At 49.1% G+C, this 6,269-nt stretch overlaps 1 long non-coding RNA gene across 1 annotated transcript; it reads left to right on the top strand.

Moving 5' to 3' along the window:
• Positions 1 to 823: 823 nt before the first annotated feature.
• LOC125427190 lies at positions 824 to 3,801 on the top strand. Its single transcript, XR_007243647.1, has 2 exons — positions 824 to 1,163; positions 3,509 to 3,801. It is a non-coding gene; the product is annotated as an uncharacterized LOC125427190 (long non-coding RNA).
• The last annotated feature ends 2,468 nt before the right edge of the window (positions 3,802 to 6,269 follow it).

The following is a 6,269-nucleotide window of genomic DNA, read 5'->3' on the forward strand; positions in this document are numbered from 1 at the left end:
CAAAAGCCTTACCATACATGCGCACGTGTGCGGATCCCAAGATGCGTGTAAACTTGCACAAAAGAAAGTCAGAGTCAGCTGTAGTTTCTAATCTAATAAAAAGAGTATTTATTAGTGAACTCCATTCTGGATAGAAAGGTAGGTAGATAAATTCACTAATCTATCCTAATCTAGCTGGATGGAGACGGATGCAGGGAGAACCCATCCTCCCTCTAGGCATGGTGGAGTAAGATGGAGAAGAGTGCGAGAAGAAGGAAGTCCCTGAGAGTATCAGTCTAACGGTCAAAGGGATACAGCCAGCATGATAGAATACAGGTGTCAATCCCTAGGCCCCTGTCTAGCCACTGGCTAACCAGTAAAACCCGCTCTGTGGGTCAAGGCAGGAAACAGTGTAAAGTCCTTCTCTTCCAACAGGAACAAGATGTTGCCCATCTTGTTCCAACCAACTGTCTGAAAAAGAAGAAATAGACTTGGCCCAGAGACGAGCAGAGAGAATCAGGAGGGGAATCATCATCAGTGTGCAGAATCTCTAGCACGACTGATGCATTGGTATGTAGGACTGTGTTACCCCCCCCCCCCTTCCTCCGAGGGCCTCGTCCAAACGAAAAGGACCTTCTCACGAGATAGGTGAGGCAGGGACAGGCCAGATAAGTCTCGAACTTGCAAATTAAGCCGAAGAAAGGAGCGCTTTCCCTTTTCGAGCCAGCTCTTCTCCGTTAAGGTCAGGTTCGCCAGCGTGGGGTACCCGTTTCACTCTCTCCAGGAGTCAGGGCGGCGCCCAGATGTCCACCCTGCCATGAAACTCTCTGAGTGACTTTGGGAGACCCTCGTCTCTGCCAGTCGAGCTTGCCTCACCGGGCAAGGTGAGCGCCAAAGGAGGCCGGGCAGCGGGCGCGAGGGGTGTTCCGACTTTGGAAGGGAGGCGGGATCTGATCCAGAACGAGTAATGCGGCCTGGCGCCCATCCACAGAAACGAGCGGACCCCCGGGACTCGCGGTGCAGGCCTGCGCATGCGCAGTCCCCACTATGCGGATCACGCAGAAGACCGAGGTAGAAGGAGTTGACCCCCCGGGACTCCCGAGGCCGTCCAGTTCTCTCTCCAGAGGAACGGGCAATTGACCTAGGACTCGAGGCCGGCTTTGTTTGGAAGTGGCGGCTGGCAGGTGAGTGTGGGCCAGGGAGGGACGCTAAGCAGCGAGTTGGCAAAGTCCCGCCAAATCCCCGGGATAACTTTGCAAGAGATCATCTACCCAGAAGGAGAGCCAGCCAGCTGCTCCTCGGAGAGCCTCCCCTTCCGATGCCAGGGACTGGTCTGAGCGACTCCCCTTCCCTTCGGACAACCCGGCTCATTGGCTGCTTGGGAAAGGCGTGGGTGGGGGTTCCGCGCTCTCCCCGGGATCGGGACCTTGTCTGGGGCCTTCTGCCTTGGCCCTTCTTCTGTCCTCCCGCCGGGGGCAGGAATGGCGCCTTTTCCCCGGAAGGGCCCTTGGCTTTGCCCGCCCCCGGAGCGTCGCTCTCCGGGATTTTTTAGCCCCACAAGGCGAAGCGGGCAAGTTCCCCCCCCCTTCCCCTACCTGCCTGACACCCGAGCTCCAAGGCCGCCTATTTTTACACGCGGCTGCAGCAGAGCCACCCGGGGCCCATGGGCGCTAAGCTGCCAACCTCGAGGCTTCCCTCGTGCCGCTTTGTTTGTGCCCAGGTTCGCTAAGCAACAGGAGCGAAGCAGCCTTCCCAGCGCCTCCCCTTCACAAACAGGCTGCAACGCACTGGGGAGGGCTGGCTCACGCCTTAGTCCCAGCTACAGGCGACCAGGAAGACAATACACCGCCCCCGTTACAAGGACTTAGTCCCGTGTAAACCGCTGAGAAGCGACGAGGTAATTTCTCCACCCTAAGAAGAACTCTGAGGATCAGACTGGTGGTCCAGGCAGTGGAGCAACTTGCATCCAAATCGCAGAAGCAACGCAGAAGCATCCAAATCACTCTCCTGGCCCAAAACAAAAATTAGTCCACCAGATGGGTACCATTTCTGTCCAGCAGTACCCGCTATGGCTTCTCCAAGTCTTCTGAGGCATCCTTTGAACGCCACAGAATGTGACCGAGGTTTTCTGACCTTATCGATTATTTGCAGAACTTCCTGTGACTTGTTTTGGGAGGCGACCCATCTTCTCGGAGCCGCTGGCACGGCCTTCCAAGCGCTCCATTGCAAACTACACCTGGAGTGACCAAACTCCATTTCCATTTTTTGGGAAGTTTTTAATTTTTTCCCCCAAAAAGTTTAATTTTGGATAGCCTCGTTCATAGGCTCCGGTTATAGGTCCCGACCCAGGGAGCCTTACAGCATTTATGAGATCGTCTAATGGAGCCCACATCATCATCCATTAGCTGAACCCAGGTCCAAGTCTAACCACACCATATGCCATACCAAGTGGAAGTCTGCGCTATTAGAGGCCAGGTGGCTAACCACTCCATGTGATTTAGGATCGGGGAATGAATTTTCCCTAGTAAAGTTTTTTTTTACGGAATCGTCTTGTAAATCACATAAAGGGTTTGTTCACTGAAAAGGCGTCTCAAACATCCTACTGCCTTATTTCAATTCGCATGCGCTTAACTATATATGGCTGATTCCGCATGGGCCAAAAACAGCAGTGTGAAAATGGTGTGAAAATGGTGTAAAAGGGTTTTAAATGGTGTAAAAGGGTTTATACTGTTTTCACACCATTTTCACAATGCTGTTTTTGGCCCATGCGGAATCAGCCTATGTTTAACCATCCCGTCGAAATCTCTGGGATTTCTGAGCTCACTGGGACTTACTCCCAAGTAAGCAGGCTTTCGCACCACAAACTTAGTAATTACATAGTTTCTAATAAACATTCTTAGGCTAGATTTGATTGGGACGGCAAGGCATCCCAACCCTTTGCACACTTACTGAACAGTAAGTCACACAGAATTACTTACAGACTTATTTCAGCCGCATCTTGCCCATCATTTTCAGTGACCTTGTTAATCGGTAACTTGGCTAAAAGACAGCTGAAGTGAGCTGTGATCGAGAAGCTCCGCCCACCATTTCCACTCCGGCGGCAGACTTTCTTCGGCCCTTAACGGCCGGGCGAGGAACTCTGTGCATGCCCCTGTGCGCAGGCGACTTGATTAGTGTTTCACATATTTCATAGCAGATCACCATATCAGAAGAGTTCCAAGAGTTGAGTTTGGGGTTTTTGGCTCAAATTAAGCCCTGATGGCAAACCAGACAAGTGGCCAGAGAGCCCAAAGGCCCTCACCGGTGAACACGCTGGTAGACCTTGGGCAAGTCACAGTTCTTCGGACCTCTCTCAGCCCCACCTACCTCACAAGGTGTCTGTTGTGGGGAAAGGAAGAAGAAGGAGTTTGTAAGCCCCTTTAAGTATCCTTACAGGAGAGAAAGGTGGGATATAAATCCAAACTTTTCTTCTTCTACTGCTGCAATCTCTAGTGTACGTCTTAATATTTCTCTTTTCTTTTCTTTTAAGACGAATGGGTTTATTACAGCATCTGTTTTCAGGGAGGAAGGCCTATGCCACTGGACGCAGGAGGAGGCATGCATAGACAAAGCGGGATCTGGACCAGGAAAACCCCTGCCGTGTTTATAAGTTCTTGGAGGCATTTCCATTGTTCAAAGTGATTTACAACGACGACCATCACCACCCATCGACAAATTGCTAATAATATAATTTCGGTCGGGGAGGGTGTAGAATAAATGTTATAAAATAAAATAAATAAAAACTAAAACAAACTAATAAAAAGATGCTCCAATCTAGCCCAATCATATGCCTGTTTCCTTGTTAAGTGTGGATAGGATGGTATTCTGGATCTTTTACACTGAGTTTTTCTCCCCAGTGGGAAGCCAAAGCAGCTCACTGGTTCTGCTGACTTCCCATTTTGTCCCCACAACACCCCTTTAAGGTAGGTTATGCTGCAAATGAGTAACAGCTTGCAAGATGTCCCAGCAAGCTCCCATGGCAGAGTGGGGATTCGAACCTCTGTTTCAGACCATATTTCTCCCTTCCCCTCCACCAGGCTGGCTTTCTAACCTTGAATTATGCTTTTGTTTGTTTCTTTTGCTAAAGCAGAAGCGCAGGGCGATCCTACCGGCTAAAGCAGGGGTAGGGAACCTGCGGCTCTCCAGATGTTCAGGAACTACAATTCCTATCAGCCTCTGTCAGCATGGAATTGTAGTTCCTGAACATCTGGAGAGCCGCAGGTTCCCTACCCCTGGGCTAAAGTAACTCTCGCGCACACTGAACACAATTGATAGTCTTTTCCACTAAGTGCGCATATAGGATCGCGCTGCTACCCTGCTGGAGCTAGAACATGGAAAGTGCGAACACAGACCATGCAGGCGTGCACACGCACATGAAAGAGCTTTCCCTGTCCTGCTTCCTCGAAGTTTCGACACATTTTGCCCAGTAGGTTTCATATGGTTTGGGTGAGCCTGATTTAACTCCTTCGCGCAGCGCACGGCCCCTTCCGTTTCCTTCCATCGTGGACTCTACTCTTGGGGTTTTGGATCCAGGGAGGTTTTATTCCCCGCTGCCATGATTGAGTCCTCCACTAGCTGAAGGTGAGGTTGGACAATTTCATACAGTATGTGAAGGCACAAGTAGCTGAGTACATTTGATTCAGAGGACATCTGGATCTTGAATTCTGATCTCCCTAAATCGCTTTGGATTGGAAAGGAAAAGGTAATCCGTTTTAATCCCACCATTCTTCTGCGCTAAATAGACCCAACATGCAAGTCGCCACCTGGTCCGCAGAAAATTCCAGAAACAAGGGTCATGTCACATCTTTTTTGGGGAGTAACCTGTTTTAATTTTATTAGGATCAACCTAGTAAAGCAGTGAGCATCAGAAAACACTGTGGGAGCTACTGCGCAGCTGGATCTGTGCCACCAGGCCCCGAGAGAGCCTCTCTTCTTTCCCTCACTTTTATAATTCCCATCATACAGCCCGATGAAGAATTGGAGAAAACGTGAACGCTTATATGCTGTTTTGTGCCCTTTTGACGGCTCAGTCGAAGTTACTATGCGACTGTTCGTTCAGGAAAACCCAAATGTCAAAACACTCTGAATGTTCAGAGACAGACAGACAAGAGAGCCAAAGATTTCACGTGACTGAATTGTATATATCAAGTTGGAATCTAGGAAATTGACATCTTGCGAAGTTTGTATACTCTTTTGTATTTTCTTTTCTCACTTTTTTTGGGGTGGGCATTTGCAGTTAACACTGTTCTGGGAGCAATCACGAAATTCCACTCCCGCAGAGAAATGCTGGACGCAACACAAGCTTCAACCAACAGTCAGACGACTATTTAGCATGTCGGCAGCTCCCGTGTACTCATGCTTTCAATAACCCGATAAGGCAGGTCAGCATTCTGATTACCCAGGAAGCAACGCCTCTCGGCTAAGGTTGTGGTCCTGTACTTGGGGATGCCTACTTGGGAGGGGCATCAGATTCCAAACAAACATGTCTACAGGTGCACTGAAACAATGTCAGGAATTAACCAAAGAAGCAAGACTTGAACTAGGGACTGAGCACTGTACTTCTCACAGTCTCAAATTAACTATATTACATTATGCTCTTTCTCACCGAAAGGTGGCTGGAGAATTGTGAATTAATCCACCATTTCTTGGACCTTCTTTGTTCTAGAATGCTGGGCTTGGGTCCCAGGATTCTAGAACAAAGAAAGTCCAAGAAATGGTGGATTAATTCACAACTCTCCAGTCATCTTTCAGTGAGAAAGGGTATAGCTGTTCATGAGTCTGATAAGGAGGCAGCCTACGGGGTGGGATTTCCTGCCTTGGAAGCAAACATTCAGATCTTCCAAGGACAGTGGTGGCCAGCTGACAAAGTGGGTGATCTTTGGGCCTCACTAAATCAGATGGATGTATCTGAGATGGAGAAAACTGCCAGACTAGAGCTGAATTGGGCGCTGTAATGTTTAGGTCTGGGCATCGAGATCCTGAGGCTCAGGTATGGTCGTATAGCACAGTCCATCAAGAGAAAGACCATGGTGCATACCCACTGGAATAAATCAGAGCTGTTTAGGAGGATCACAACTTAATGGTGTTTTCCCCCAACTCCCTTGCACACAAAATATTTAGGAGTCCTTCCACACCGGAATGAGCCTGAACAATTTACCGATGGAAACATTTTCCAAATAATTTAAGTGAAAAAAAAAAGATGATTCTTCTAAACCAGTGAGAAACAGCTTAGGTGAGTGATGAACACACAC

This window comes from Sphaerodactylus townsendi, linkage group LG02 (assembly GCF_021028975.2).
Source record: "Sphaerodactylus townsendi isolate TG3544 linkage group LG02, MPM_Stown_v2.3, whole genome shotgun sequence".
Taxonomy (NCBI): Eukaryota; Metazoa; Chordata; class Lepidosauria; order Squamata; family Sphaerodactylidae; genus Sphaerodactylus; species Sphaerodactylus townsendi.